The 17,003-nt window shown below is 39.2% G+C and overlaps 1 protein-coding gene across 3 annotated transcripts in view; it reads right to left on the bottom strand.

Annotated features, from left to right (window-relative positions):
* Window positions 1–17,003, bottom strand: part of LOC307198595 (uncharacterized protein) — a 298,263-nt gene that overhangs the window by 159,317 nt on the left and 121,943 nt on the right. Inside the window, exon 4 of one of the 3 annotated variants that reach the window (XR_013831649.1) lies at window positions 12,488–12,872. The exons of the other annotated variants lie outside the window; for them this stretch is intronic. The gene's annotated coding sequence lies outside the window, so the exon portion shown is untranslated. Of the gene's footprint in view, window positions 1–12,487; window positions 12,873–17,003 lie in introns of those variants that run through there. 3 annotated transcript variants of the gene reach the window in all.

Below are 17,003 nucleotides of genomic sequence, written 5' to 3'. Positions count from 1 at the left end.
AAGTGTTGATTTAAATTATTCGTGCTAATGTGAGTGTGGGATAAGGTGATGTGATTCTTGGCTTGCTGACAGGAAGCTGTGAATGATGTGGTAATGGTGTATATATATCCCAGCCTGGATGCCCGAGAAGAAAGGCAGGACTGTGAAATCACAGCAGGACCCTGCCATTTGCTGCCCTGCTGAGTACGACAGACACACACAAGGCTGTGTCCAGGTCTGTCAGGAGAGGTAACCAGACAAGCCCCAGGAGTCCAGAAAAATCCTCAATCTCTTCCCAGAAGATTGTGTGGAGAATATCAAGCAGAGAGAAAGCACAACTCTTTATATTTTAATTATAAGGAATAGAAAATTGCTAAACAGATAATGTCAGGGTTCACCAAAGAGCTTGAAAAATAACTACAATATGTAGGTTCCCACCTTTGCCACCAACTTCCTGTGTGCCTTGCCTTCAGTGTCCCCATCTTTACACTAGAGTTTGGTGATTCTGAGACATTTAGTTTAATGAAATCAAAAAGAAAATATATTTTACATTGAGTTTTAAAAGAAAATAATAGCTCCAAAATTACGGTCATTAATCTCAGAATGGTTGTAATATGAAGAGTGTACTTCAAAAAAAATTAGTCTGGAAAATACAGTACAGCTGCCCCTCAAAATGTCCATAATTCTCATCATGAGAGATCTGAAGGGGTTCACTACAGACAGGGGAATTAGTTGGGGATGGAGTTAGAGGACTTTAAAAATCATTAAAATTCTTTAAAAATCACATCTACTTGGCAGATGACATGGCATAGATGTCATACCATATACGGCATTTCTTTCTTTCTTTTTTTTCAGTCAGATGGTCTTTTGGCGATAAATTCTACCCACCCCCACCCCAACCCAGTGTTACCAAACTATAACCTGTGCAGAAATGGCATGGTTATGCAAGTAAGGATTTGATTTTCTAATTTCTATATAAGGAGTATAGTGTGACATTAAACTCACTCATGTCACAAGAAGAACCTTCAAGCAGGCTTGAAATAAGATACACAGACAAGTTGCTCCATCCTAACTCATGCAATGAGAATGTCCCCGTTGCACCCCAATGCCCTCGCACCCACCCCAGCACAATGATACCACATGTGCTTGTTGGACACTGAGTGAAATCAATGCTGCTCATTCTGCTACTTTCAAAGTCACATTAAGCATCTTCCAGAAGCTTCTGCTGTGGGATGGGTTTAATTTGAATCCCACACACAGCCTATGATTTGGAGGCAGCCCCCAGCCTTTTTATTCCTGGTCTTAGGCTGGTGAGGCAAGAAAGATGGTTTTGTCATACAATACAGGAATAACTCAAATTCTGTTTTTAAGTGTGACACATCTAACCCTTAACACTTTTTCACCAAGCATGGTTCTTTCCACTCCTTTCCAAACCTCACAACTGATCTCAACCCCAGCAGTAATTCAGTAGATCTAAGATCTGGTAAAGAAATGATCTCTTAAACTTGGCTTGTTCAGAAGTGAGGGTGGGGGGAACAACCATGTTGATTTGGAAAAATTTCTTAAACTATTTAAATGCCCATGAACCCCCCGCTTCCCTCTCCCACACCTAGGGTCCCAGAAAGTCTATATAAGAAACATGACAAAAACACCAGCTATAGCCCTGGTGTTTTCTTAAAGCATACATTTAGCTGGGAATTAGAGGGGGAAAAAACTATGAAACTGAATCAGATTTTATAGTAAGGTGGTAAAGAGCAAATCCATTGGGACTGAATTAAATCTGGCAAATTACAGAAGAAGAAAAATTCAGGTAAGTAGTTTGAAATTTATGCCCGAGCAAACAAATTAATTTTGTTGTGATTCCAGACCACTTTTTGCCCTCATCTGAGGGGAAGAAGTAGCTCATTTTTACAACCTGGGATGTAACAACTGCTGGTCTTTATGCTTTTGATAATTCCTTGAGGTTGCTTTGTTTTTGTTTTTTTTAACTCTAAAAATGTTTGAAATTGAACTACACCCTCATTAGCTGGAAACCTTAAATTGGTAGCAAGGCCCAGCTTCTCTCCTAGAAAGGCTTTTTTCCTAACATCTGACCCCAGCGGCTCCTCCCCACATGACCCATCTCATTCGATCCCATGAAGACTGGCACTCACAGCTGAATTTGAGTCCAGACACCATATTTTGGGGAATGACTAAAAATACCAGCCCACCTATTTTTAGCATGCAGAATAAACATTATCTGTGTGTTTCTTTGGCTCTCAGGAGATTGTTTTTAGTCACAGAATTGAATACCCCTCCTTCCCGCCATGGATTATTTTTAAAATGCAGGCTCAGAAATAACCCACATACACAGCATTGAAGGCCTGACTGCCCTCAAAACTAGAAGTATACTGTCCAGAATCAAAGCTAATGCATTAAATGTGCAATCAACAAAGGTCAGAGGCCTAGAGGACCAACACAATTTTACTGAAGACTTGCAACACTCTGATACTGTGCTAAAGACCAACACTTTGGGTTGGAAAAAAGCAGAAACACATAATCTATAAAATGACCTGGGTGAAAAGTTGTCATGGGAGTTAGGGGTGAAGAGGGAATGAACTGATAGGATGGACTAGATCGGAAGGACTGCCCAGAGGTAAGGGAAGAGGCTTCATTAATTTGGTTAACTGGGGAAATTCAGAGAAAGTTAAAGTTCATGCCCTTTCTATTGCTTTTTAAACTATTAGATCTTCCATGTCAAAGACTGTAGAGATACTGGTGATAAGGAAAGATATTATGCCCAGCACTTCCCTTAGAGGGGTCCCTGCTACACCCTGCCTAGCAACAACTTTACCAATAGGATAGAATCCATGAGGCCAAGAGGAAGTGCCCATAGGAGCCCACACTTGCTCTCTGTCATAGATTGAAAAACTTCCCCCCAAAATTCACACGTTGAAGTCCTTACCCCCCCACACCCCAGAATGTGATCTTATTTGGAAATAGAGTTTTCTCAAGTTAGGATATAATCAAATTAGTATGAGGTCATTAGGGTGACCTAATCAAATGTAACTGGTGTTCTTGTAAAAAGGGGATATTTGGACACAGACACAGGCACAGGGAGAATGCCATGTGAAGATGAAGGCAGAGATCAAGGCGATGCATCTACAAGCTAAGAAATGCCAAAGATTTCCAGCAAACCCCCAGAAGCCAGGGGTGAGGGATGGAATAGATTCTCTCTCACAGTCCTCAGAAAAAAACAAACCTTGCTGACACCTTGATCTCAGACCTCTAGCCTCCAGAACTCTGAGATGATACATTGTTGTTGTTAACGCTACCCAGTTTGTGGTACTTTGTTAAAGATGTCTTAGCAATCTAATATACCCTCCTTCTAAACTAAACCCGGGACCCATAGCCCGAGAATCTCCTGAGCCCCCTTCCAGGGCCTTCATTGGCCAGTTCCCCAAGCCCATCCTCCTGAGGGCAGAATATGTGACATTTACATGCCCCTCTAGGCCCAAGATATGGCCACGGGGCAGCCGTTTCTGTGGCATACACATTGACATTTATGTGAAAGGCCTCTGCTGGTGCAGGAGCTGGAGGTGGGGAGAAAAGAGCTGCAGGCTGAAGACTGAAGGCCCAGGGCTAAGGTCAACTCTCCCCAAGTAGCACAATTAAACAGAGAATCCAAGGATTTTAAGAATCCTAAATTTAAACCTCAAGACAGGAAGCAAAATTATATTTATCTTTAATGATTTGTTAGCTTGATTTCTAACTTTTAAATATTCCTACATGGAGTACATGGGTCTCCTTCTATAGTCTGGTCTCAGTCTCACAAAGGAGGTTGGGGAGGGTGGGCCTGTTGACGTCATACCAAGATGCCACGGTCCACTCCCTCCATCTGAAATATGCCCCACACGGCATCAGCCTTACAGTTGGAAATGCAATCACTGTACATCCAAGGGTAAACGCTATGCCCTCCTGACTGATGAAATGTTATTTGCTTTGCCAAAAAAAGACATGTTGAATGCAAAACCTAAAAATAAAATTTTTTTAGCTAAAATTTCCCAATGGAGATGATTTTTTTTAAGAATTTTCAAGTTCTAAATGAAAAAGAAAAAATGTTTTAGGAAGACCCAATGTTAGACAGCAAAGCAGTCTGAGTCCATCTACCTTCACTGAAGCTCAATTCCTAAGAATTAAGTGAATTTCAGAAGACCAGGACCCTTACCCTCCATTTCAGAGTCCTGCCCTTGACTCACCCAAACATCTGTCAGGCCAAGACCATCTGTGGGAAACCCTGTTAAAGGATATAGTACAAATTAGATTAACTGATACCGTGGCCTGAGATCTTGAAATCTGGAGGAAATTGATACCTGGGCCACAGGAATCTAAGCACATAATGGTGCCAATTGCCTCATGTTTTCAGGGGATTGGAACCTGATTTCAAGAGATGTATAACTAAAACAGAAAAATTTTTTAAAGGAGACTTAGGAAAATTATGGAAGTAAAGGTAGTTAAGCCAATGGCTAAATCAGGTCATAGTTTCCCCCAAGGATATGCATAAAAGGAGAATTACACAGCAGCATTAACCGGGCCACAGTCAGTTTTTTGTGGGTCATGTGTTTAGGCAACATTCTGAGAGCAATAACTGAGAATGTTCTGGGTAAAATACAGGGAAAAAACGTTTTATAGAAATGGTTTGAGACTTGCCTGAGAGACCCCCAATTAGCATTTAGATCTGGCTCTGTTAACAGATAAATAAAATAATCCAAATTCAAGAGAAAATTATGTAGAAATAGATGCTAGGGTCTCAAGTCTGTTAGATATTTTTGTCTCTCTCTTTTTTTTTTTCGAAAAAAAGAAAAGAAAAAGAAAACTTGTTTCCTGACCTAGTGCTCAGCCCATGAACAGTCTATCCAGTTGCCTTGGAAAGCAGGAAATGGTTAATAAAATAAGAAAGCAGGCCAGTTCGTAAAAGTGGGCAACAGACTCCAACACCTCATATTCTCATTACTTTTCCTTATAAAATAATAGAAAAAACATCATAAAATCAATATTGACTTATTTAAGTAGCTATAAAAGAGCTCTCTGGTCATTTGGTCCAACTATAAAATTATCTCACCATCTCTGTGAACTGTCAAGCCTTTGAGAGTATCTACCACAGCTGTCTATTAGTTCTTAATGAAAAATACTTTAATTACTACTGGCATATCTTTCTTAAGGTTGGAGAGGAGTTTTTAAAGCAAACATATCAGGTATTGCAATGGAACTCTTTCAAAGTTACCAAAAGTTACTCAATATGTTCATAAAAACCCACAGTGAAACAGTAATAAAACTCAAACATTTTTTTCCCAAAGAAAACACCACATGGCTTTGTATAGCCAATGCAGTATCTAGAAACTACCTCCCCCAAATTTTCTTGTACTTCTCATGATATACTTGAAATATTAAACCATGGATTCCCTCACATGGTGATTTTCAGGTTAAAGAATAATGCATATGCATGATTTCTCAGCTTTTATGGTTTATTTTTGTTTGGATGGTAGCTCTCAGCTTCTTCTAGCTGCTTGTACTGCTGAGATTTTTTTCTTCCTCTTTACAGTCCCTAAATCACACTCCCCTAATTTTGCAGACCCATGTAGGAATTTCCATCAGACCTAGTGGCCAGGAATGGCTCTGCTTTTCCAAACAACTGGCTTGTTTCTTATATTATGGACACTGTCATTCTTGATGACTGATGGTATTTCTCTCTTTGCCTTGGCCACCAGGCAACTTGCTCATCCCTCTTATCCCTGCTAGACAATTTTTCTACCTTTATTTCCTCCTTCAGTCCAATTATCTTCAATCATTCTTTTTTATATCCTAATGGCGTGATTTTTGCCTTAATTTCTTTATATAGAAAGATAGTACATATTTTGTCTTCTACTGCCTTAAAACTATTTCATGAAATTATTTTCTTCAGGTTCCATCCCTTCCCCTCAATTTAGAGCAGATTTTTTCAGGAAATCCTTCCAGAAAACCTGACTCAAGTGTCTCCAAAAACATACCCACCCCTTACCTTAAGCTCTTCACCGTTGTGTTAAATAAACACTTATAAGCACATATCCTCAACAGGCAGGTAGACCTTTAGGTTGTTAGAGTTAGTTGTGTGTGTTTTACCTCATTCTTCTGTATTTGCATTTAGTTACAGTATTTACTTTATTTCTCCTGGGAGAGTTAAAGCTCCTTGAGATAGGGGATTGTATTTACACAACCATTGCTTGCTGTTTAACAACTTCCTAATTCCTGGACAGTTCCCCATTGCCTACAAATCTATTTTGCACATCATTAGCTTTTAATAGTAATAGTCAAGATAAGGTAGGTTTTGCTGCAATAACAAAACCAAAAAAAAATTCCCAGTGGCTTTTCACACCAAAAACTTTATCACTCAAACAAAATAAAACTCAAGTCCAGGTGACCTTCCAGGACAATCATCTTCCATATGATGCCTCAGCCAACCATTCTGCTTTGATTTATGAGGCAAAGTCATCATAACATGAAGGTGTATCCATGATCAGAAAGAGGAAAAGAGAAACAGGAGAATTTAGAGAGTCTGAAAGAAATATACTTCACTTATGCTTATATTTTATTGGCCAGAGCAAGTTACATGGTCCTGCCTAATTGCAAAGGGACTGGGAACATAGTCTACTGTATGCCCAGGGAGGAAAGGAGGACCAGATGGTAGCAAGCCCTAGTAACGCCTGCTGCGTATGCCTACTTTAAAAAAACAAGAAGAAAATTCAAATTGCTAACTTGCTGCAAAGGCTTAGGAATAAATTCAAGATTTTACTAGCTGAAATTATTTTAAGTGATTAAATCCAGGAATGTGTCAGCTACTGCAAGATGCATATTATAAAATCAAGCTCATTCGTCTAAACAAAAATGACCATTTCAACCAATCAATAGACATTTAGTGATCACCAACTGCATGTGAAAGGTAATGTTAAATGCTGTATATCATTTGAAATGACATGCTTATTGGAAAAATAATTGAAAGGCCAATCTATTGTCAGTCCTAGAAACAAGAATAAGGTCAAACTGGAGTGTCAGACCATCCCTCCAAATTTTGAAGCAGTCAAGATGTAAACATTCTAAATAATTTGTCAGTCAATATAGGCATGATGGATATGTGCCCAGGAGTGTGGATGATTTAAAGTTATGAGAAACGTTTTTAATATTTAAGGAGGTAGAAATTAGGTTAAAAAAACACAACTGAAACACTTGAGAAAGTAATGAAAGTAAATGAAAACCAACTCATGCAATAGATGTTCAGAAAAAAAGAGGTATTAAATATACATGGAAAATATCTGTAGGAGGTTTCATGGAGAACATGATAATAGGTCAGAGTGAAAAGACAGTAAATTTAAGATAAGCAGTGACAGAAATATATAACAAGATAAATAGGAGATAGGTCTCAAACATTTGAGAAAGGCAATATTATTTAGCAGTTATGGGCACCTTAGAATCTGGAATATTGCTCTACTAATTATCCTCTCTTCCTGGTATTTTGTTTCCTTTCCCTAATCCCAGCATTTCTTTGATCCAGCATTACCTGAAGCTTAATTCTCTTACTCCCTGCACCATTAGTTGTCTTGTTTCCTGGCTGCCTTTCATCACATTCACTCTCTCTACTTATTTCAGCTGCCTTATTCCCTAACCTCTCTATTGAAATTGTTCTCTTGGCTATGACTAATGAGCTGGTCATTGTCAGGTTACCCATTCATTGGAGAAATGCCCTCCGGCCTGCCCTCTGTGACTCTTCCCCACCTTTCTTCCTTATTTCTCCCACTGGTCCTCTTCAGTCGCCACTGATTCCTTGTCCACCTCCTTCCTCTCTGAATGTAGCATTTCCCAAGGTTTTAGGAAATCCATTCCATCCTATGACTTCAAACAGAACCTCTCTGAAGACATCAAACTCTATCACCAGCCTTGATGTCCCTTCTGAGCTCTTTCCAGTGGTCTAGAGCCTCTACATGGGTGTTCTATCAAGCATGTCCTAATGAACACAGTGTCCCCAAAGCCACTCTCAGCCTGGCTAGAATTCACTCTCTGTTAATGACAGCAAATTCCATGCTTTCCTCTCCTTTGACCCCCATCCAAAGTTTTCCCCAAGTGTCAGCTATAACTTTTCAGAGGCTCCTCACTCAAACTCTGCTTTCCTCTTGCCTAATCAGTTGCAACTGTCCCTGCTGGCTTTGACATCACCTCATCCAATTCAACTTATACATGCAGTGAAAGCAGACATCCCCACACTCTGGTTGAATCACCCTCCTCTAAAGCCTTTGCTGGCTTTCCAGTGGCTCGACAAGAATTCACACCTCTCCACTTAAGCAAGCAAAGCCCTTCCAGATCAACTTCTCTTTCCAGCTTTATCTGCAAGTCCTCTTTCAATGAGCATGTTGCTCTAAACAAATGAGATAGTTCACAGTTCCCTAAATATAATTTGAACTTCACATTTTGAAGTTTTCACAAAAAAGCTTGATCTTGGTATAACTTACAAACCACAAAACTAATCTATTCAATTTGTAGAAAACAACTTAACTCTTTTTTTAGGCTTACTACCTTTACTATTTCAAATAATTGTTCAGAATTATTTCCTCTGCAATATGAAGAATGCTTCAAGATGTAGAACACTCTCTTCTAGAATAAAAAATATGAAAAACAAATTTAAACCAATCTAGACTTAACTTTTGATTTTCTAATCTTCATTTTTAGGATTATAAAAATAATACATACTTATTTCAAAATCTTCAACCATTACAGAAACATGTAACACGAATAGCTACTATTTATTAAGTGCCAGGTAATGTATCAAATGCTTTATGTGAATTATGTCATTTAATCCTCACAACAACCTTATGAGATAAGAACTATTATTATCACCATTTTATAGATGCAGGAACTGAGGCTTGAGGAGGTTAATAACTTGACCAAAGTTAAAAAGCTAATAAGTGGTACAGCTGTGATTTGACTAAACCACATTTCCAGGATTCAAAATTTCTTATAATCTCACCCTCAGATTAAAATTTTATCCTAGGTAAAATTTTCTACTTGGGCTTTTAGAGACCTGGAAAGTCCCTGGCTCACTCAACTTTACATAAAGTTTGAATTTTTAAGAAGCACCTACAGCACCACCTGTCCAATGCCTTCTCTCCCCATCACTGACTCTCTGACCTGACATCTCTCTTTTGGTTTAATGTGCCGATCTCTCCCTCTGGTGAGAGTACTTTCCAAATGTCATTTGTTCATATTATTATTAATAATAGTAAGTTTATTGTCTAGAATGGGTAACACAAATAACTACTAAACCACCATATACAATATTTCACATATAATTTCAGGAGGTTCTGGACACCAAATGAAAAAACAGTGTCATTAGCAGTAAAAGAAGGAAAATGGACAATGCCTTTCTGTAATATATGCTCTCTATACCTTCACAGTGCTAAGGGGAGAAAAAGATTCATAAACTCACTTTCTATCTTCTTAAGTGTCTTTGGATTGGAAAGAAAGAAGATTGATAAGTAAGACAGACAGACATGCAGCCACATCTACCTAGTAAGGCTGCTTTGTGCAAAGTAGGGAAGGCATCCCCTAGACCATTCTAGATTCTTTACTACCACCTGCCAATATATTGTTTTTCATTGTGATCATGATCATGTCAATGTCACTGTATCATTGTGATATCAATCTATAATGTCTCCATGTGAATGTTCTGGGGTTGTCCCAAGGACAATTCACACAACCTATGTAGAGCCTAGAAGGTAATTAAATAATCAGAGAATAAAATCCAGAAGGATAGGTTCATTAAAAAAACATGATATATTAATCCGAGTGAGAGCATGACAAGTATCTCTTATATAAAAGGCAACAACCAGAATGTCTGTCCACCTGAACCAGGAGCAAAGCAAAAGAAAGAATACATCAGTTACAGCATGAAAAATACAGGCTACAGAGAGGAAGATGTGCAGAACAGGAGTGGTGGAAACAATCTAGCTGGGATTGACTAAGATGACCTACCCTTTCCTTCTGGGGACTCAGAAATATATATTCATTTGCATGTGCATACCTGCTATTGAGTACACATTCACAATTCTCCCTCAGTTTTGAGAAGGAATGCAAGGTCTTTTTTGGCTGATAACAACTTCTAAGCTAAGCTAAAGATTAGTAGATTGGAGCCCAAAACACCTGTGTATGCATCCCAGCTCTAGCTCTTATCAGTGGAGGGTTTAGCCCATCCATTAGGTTTATTTAAGTCTCAGATTACATGTCACCACCTCATAGAAGACTTCCTTATGAAATACCTAAAGTAGGTTTCCCACCATTTCCCCAGTAAATGCTATCTCAGTCCACTTGTTAGTTTCCTTCCCATCATTTACCACAATTTGCACTTTTTATTCATCTACTTACTTGTTTTATTTTCTGTCATACCCATTAGAATGTTCGATGCATGAGAGAAATGTGTCTGTTTTAATCACACTGGTGTTTATTCCCAGCACCCAGAGCACTGCCCAGCATACAGCAGCTGCTTAGCATTGGATGAATCAATGAACCTTTCTGAGCCTTTTTCCTCATCTATAAATCAGAGGTTTGTATTTGTTGTGAAGAATACAACATAAAGAAGCAGCTGGCTTCCACAGTTGCTAAGTCTGTCCCACTGTCACAAGGTATCAGGGCTACTCTCCCCCCATCTACAAGTCACCATCACCACAGCATCTGGAAGAGCTGAAGGCAGAAAAGCCTGGTGTTTGCAACATTTTATCCATCAAATCCTAGCAATGTCTCCCTTTCTGTCTCATCACTATTTTGTGTCATAATTTACTGTCTCCAGGGAGAGGATGGAGCTAGCAGCCTAGCGCTGCCATCACAAGCACCCAGTGGCCTTCTCTTCACACAACACCCAGGCCCATGGTGTGCTTGAAAGTATTTTTCATCATTTCTTTGTGGCGCTCCTGAGATCAGATCATAGCAATGGGACCTGTACTAGTTATTTTCATCTATCAATATGGCCAGGCTATGGTGCCCAATTCTTTTGTCAAACACTAGTCTAGATGTTGCTGTGAAGGTGTTTGTACATGTGACTAACATTTACAACCAGTAAACTTTGAGTAAAGCAGATGACCCTTCATCATGTGGGTGGGTCTCATCCAATAAATTGAAGACCTTAAGAGTAAAGACTGAGGTTTCCCAGAGAAGATGATATTCTGCCCCAAGACTGTAATGTAAAAATCATGCCAGAGTTTCCAGCCAGCTAGCCTGCCCTGTGAATCCTGGACTTGCCAAACCCCACAGTCACATGAGCCAATCCCTTAATATAAATCTCTCTCTCTCTCTCATCTCCATATATGTAAATATATATACTTAAATGTATTTATATAAATTATATGTGAAATTTTATTTATGTGTGTTTATTCTGGAGTTAGGATCCTTTTCTTTTATCACCTTCTCAGAGAGATATTCCCCAAAATTATATGTATATATACATATATATGTATGTATGTGTGTGTGTGTGTGTGTGTCTCTCTCTCTCTCTCTCTCTCTCTATATATATATATATTTTTTTTACAGAGAGAGAGAGAGAACCAACAGTACATATAATAAAATGCATATATATATATATATATCTTATTATGTCATTCATATATATATATATATATATATATATATATATATATATATACACACATGAAACCATTAGGGCATTTCTCAGAACTTGTGATTTTTACGTGAAAAGAATCGACCTTTTCCACAGTGATGGAAAGCTGTTTTTTTATTCTATCCCAGGGAAATGGTCAGGAACATCAGGGTACCCAATGAGAGGAATGGTCCTTGAGGTGACCAGTTACAAGTGCCCTCTGGCCTCCTCAGAATCACTTAACCCAGGCCACCCTCTGTAATTCAAAGAAAATCGAAACCACAGCTTAGAGCCTCAAAAAAGTTCATCGAGTGGGGAGTGAAGAGCTCCTCAGAGTTCTGACGCAAATGGAAAAGACTTTTTTCCGCCCCTGGTTACCCCTCTGGGCCCTTTCACCACCTGGAAAAAAAAATTGTACACGATTGCGTAGAATATGGGCCTCTCCCTCCCTCTTGAATTCATTTTTTTTTTTTTTTAAAGAATCTCTTGTCTAAGAATACAAAGAATTCTGTGAATCTTTCTGCTTCTGAAATATTTTCTACAGAATCTCTCTAGTACTTGCAAAGCAGTGATTATGAATGACTAAACAGTCTTGCATATATTTCTGGAATACTTGGAAATGTCTCTGTTATTTTTGGAAATATGTGCTTGTTCAGGTTATTCCAGCAAAGGGCAGCTACTGAAAGAATTCTTTCGTGACAAAAAGCCTGTAGCTCCACCTACTGCTTCCTCAAAGATGACAACCTGGTTTCAGCACTAAAAAAAAGCTAAGATCTAGGGAAACAGCTTTTTCTTCCAAATAAGCTCATATATTTAACTGCTTTTAGTAACAGTTAGCTAATATGTTTCCACCACTGGCAAAACAAACATATACAGCCCATACATTACACATTACACATCAAAGAATGGGAAATAAAAGCAGGCAAGGAGTAAATTGTTGAGTATTTTGAAACATCTATCAAAGTCATTGCCAACATCTGCCGAGAGCGAGATGGATCAGGGAAGTCCTTGGAGAATACACAACTTTGGGGAAAGAACTGACTTTAAGACACAAGCAAAATAATCACAAACATGAGGCCTGGTGGTATCATCGTATCTTGTTTTGCCTGGATTTGAAGAAGAGGTGACATGGGATCCCAAGCAAGAGAGAAGTGAGAGAATCCAAGTCTTTAGCTGAATGTTCCTGGTGAAATGGTCCAATTCTCTGCTGCCTTGTCGTTCCTCGTGGCTCACTCCACAGGATCTGGTCCAAGAAACAATTTCCGATGGAATTAATTCTTTTGTTTTGACTTTTTCCACTGCTACCAAACCCTCCAAATCGACGCCCCTACAATACAGCAAAGTTTCTTGTCTAATTTCTACAACCTCAACCACAATAGATTATGCTATTCTTCTCTCAATGTGAGACTAAGAAATGCCAAGTAGGAAACATGTTTTCCTTCTCTATCCTTTTATTCTTCCTGTGAGTCTCAGATGCTTTTCAGGTAAAAGCCAGATTCTCTTCACCACAGCTAAAAAGAAATACGCATTTCCCATTTTCCATTTTCAACAATGAGGTGTAACTGAACTAGGACATGAAACTGGGAAGAGCACTGAGAACTACTAAGTTGGTCATGTCCAGGCGCTCAAGCTTTTTATTGCTAAATCTAGAGGGGATTTTTCCCTGCTTTCATCAATCAGGTTTAGCTGTTTAAAACCTGTTTAGCTGTATGTACAGCTTTGGTTTCGTGGTAATGCAATATTGTGTAATTATACTATCAATAACATTTCTATTTTGCACCTTTACATTTTAGAGTGGGTTTTTGTGTGTGTGTGTGTTTATGGTGTTTGGGGGACAATTTTTAATTTGATATAATTTTAACCATCCGGAGAAGTTGCCAGAATACCAATATACCCATGTATCCTTTACCCAGCTCCACAATGGGGCAACCTGTAAAAATTTTGTTCCATTAGTTTTGTCACTCTCTCCATATATATAATTTTTTTCCAACCCATTTGAGAATACATTGCAGGCATCATGCTCCTTTACTCCTAAATACATCAGTGTGTATTCTTTTTTAAAAAATATTTATTTATTTATTTGGCTGTGCTGGGCTTAGTTGCAGCTTGCAGGATCTTCAGTTGTGGCATGTGGGAAACTTAGTTGCAGCATGCAGGATCTAGCTCCCTGACCGGGGATCAAACCCTGGCCCCCTGCATTGGGAGCAGGGAGTCTTAACTGCTGGACCACCAAGGAAGTCCCCAGTGTGTATTTCTTAAAAGAATATTTTCTTACATTAACCACAGTACAATTATCAAAATCTAGGCAATTTGGCATTGGTGTAATTCTACTATTTAATCCACAGTCAACATTCAGAGTTTGCCAATCATGCTAATAATATCTTTACAGCTATCTTTTTTATCCCAGTCCAGGATCCAAACCAGATTCCTAGCTTTCACTTCAGTCTCCTTTATTCTGGAATAGTTCTTCAGCTTTTCTTTACCTTACATGACCTGGAAATTTTTAAAGAGTCCAGGCAAGCTCTTTTATAGAACATTCTCCATTTGGGGTTATTGCTCTTTTGCCTTCTCCTACCACAGGACAGATGTTCTGTTCTCAGTTTATCACATCAAGACAGACATGATATTGGTGATGCTAACTTTGATCACTTGGTATGAAATGGTACTTGCCAACTCTTTCCCTTCATAAGCAATAAATATTTGTGGAGAGATACTTTGAGACTATGAACATATCCTATTCCTCATCAAATTTCAACCACTAGGATGTATGGATGATTTTTTTCCTGAATTAATTATTAATAATGATGCAAATGTTATTACAAATGTTTCAAAGTAGAGATTTTCTAACTCCATCATCCTTCCTACATATACCAGTCAGCATACCACTTTTAGCCCACATTATTTCAACATCAGCCTTTTGCAATGTCAATTACACCCCAGAAGCATATTTGCAAAGACCTAAACTGTTTCTTGATTTGAAGAAATCAACTTTTCTTGATTCTGAAAAGTTTGTGGGTATTAAATCCCAAAGGCAAATGTTAAATACACCCTGCAAAAATCCGTCTAAACCATTAAGCAAATTCTTCCAAAAACTAGAAACTATCAATCAAAACAAAAACAAACAAACAAAAACTTCACCTAAAAATAACATTGGATTATTTGATTGGGAAAATGACACCTATCAAATTAAAAATAGAGTCTTCTCTTTTGATTCATGAGAAAAAAGACAGTAAACCTCAAGTCTGTTGAGAAGCCATGAGAAGGTGTCTCCTCCATCTGAGAACCAAAGGAAGCATACATCCTGAGATGTTGCTACTTGAGGCCACTATTAATCTATGTAGTCCTGCACCTTGAAGGAACCTGGAAAGATCATGTAACTCACCTCCAACCTTGCCCTTCCTCCCAATAGGCTTTCACCCAACAGTCTCCTCAGATGAAGAATGAACCTACCTTTAAAATCTTCAGAAACACCTGCCCTCTACCAAACAGCAATCCTTCCTGTCAGAAGGATTGTATAACTAACCAAGGCCCTTCATGCCCCCTTCCTTTCAGTATTATCCTCAGTGTAACTATCCAGCAACAAGCCTTAATAGCCTGTGTAAAAAAAATGCTAATTCTTGAATCCTGTGAGAGTCTGGCTTATTCAGCAAATATTCACTCCCTTTCTCCTTCTTCTGTGGGTGAAGTTTACTCCTCTGCCCCAATGACATTTGTTTGCCATATAACTTGCCTTGTCCAATGGGATGTTAACAGATGTGACACAAATACAGGCCTTAGGTTAGCTCCCAGTTTGTCTTGGCCTCCTACACTACTGGGACAGCTGTGGGAAGAGCATGCCCTGGGTAGATACCACTGCTTTATCCTGAGCCCTCAGAAAAAAATACATATAGAGCAGACCTGAACCCAACTCCCAGCATGGATCTAAGACCATGGTAGAGGGGACTTCCCTGGTGGTGCAGTGGTTAAGAATCTGCCTGTCAATGCAGGGGACACAGGTTTGAACCCTGGTCCAGGAAGATCCCACGTGCCACACAGCAACTAAGCCTGTGAACCACAACTACTGAGCATGCACTCTGGAGCCCGTAAGCCACAACTACTGAAGCCCGCATGCTTAGAGCCCATGCTCTGCAACAAGAGAAGCCACTGCAATGAGAAGCCTGCACACTGCAACAAAGAGTAGCCCCCACTCACCACAACTAGAGAAAAGCCCCCATGCAGCAATGAAGACCCAATGCAGCCAAAAATAAAATAAAATAAAATAAGACTGTGTTAGAGTAACCCACCTGAGCCCACTTCAGACCAACCAAACCACAGCTTCCCTGCAGACCCCTGAGCACAAGAATAAACAGCTGTTGTATATCACTGAGTTTAGGGATGGTTTGATTTGTCACACAGCATTGCTATGGCATCACTGACTAATACAAATACCATAATAAAGTCTTCCTCTACTATCTCCTCCAGATTAAATAACCCCAGTTTTATATCACCCTATCCTAAGGCCCTATTTTAAAATTATTCCATTACCTTGTTCTCTCCTTTCTCAGCTGTCTAGATAAGAAAATCCAGCTCTGCTGTGTGACTTAGGAACACCTTTCCTCCAGGAAACTTGTGGAAGATCCTAGTCAGCCTGGCTTATCTCCTAGTATGACAACTCAAAAGAAGGTTACATAAGATAAAAATCTAAACAAATGGCAGAGGACACAGAAAGAAATGACCTGCAAAATGGACCCTCTCCCCAAAATGTATAATCTTATCAATTGTAAACAGTCTTCCCAGCTATGATCACAGCACACCTAGAAGGAAATAAAGTAAGGACTCCTCTGCTCAGGGTCAACTTCAGGGGCATGAGACCAATGAAGCCACACAAGGCCCCATGTTTAGAAGGGCCCACACCTTGTTTGCTGCTCTGTTGTCACCACCTTGAAATTATTGTTTTAAGAAAGAGCTCCTTGATTTTATTTTGCACCAGGCTCCACAAATTATGTAGCCCATTCTGATTCCACCTACAAGTCCTAGCCTGAAGCTTACTCCTTCATTTGCTCTGCTAAGGCTTTTGTTTCAGGTTCTCACCGCCTCTTCCTTAGATATTTGCAAGAGCTTCTAATTAATTTGCTTGCCTTCTTTCTCTTGCCTCAATTTTCTCCTCCATAATACACAAATCATGTCCTATCACAGCCTTAAAATCTATCAGTGAATCCTCAATGCATGCAGAAAAGAGTTCACATTCCTTAGCAAGGCATAGATGTCCACTGCAGAATGGTGTGACCTCAATTCTAGCCCTGCTACTCTCTGCCCTTGCTTCCTTCACTCATCCTGTGTTACTGCCCCAGGGCCATTGCCTCCAGATGTCCTTGTCCTTCCCTACCTTTGCTCA

The sequence above is a fragment of the Stenella coeruleoalba genome (assembly GCF_951394435.1).
Source record: "Stenella coeruleoalba genome assembly, chromosome: 15".
Classification (NCBI taxonomy): domain Eukaryota; kingdom Metazoa; phylum Chordata; class Mammalia; order Artiodactyla; family Delphinidae; genus Stenella; species Stenella coeruleoalba.
This window is presented reverse-complemented; position numbering and strand designations above follow the sequence as displayed.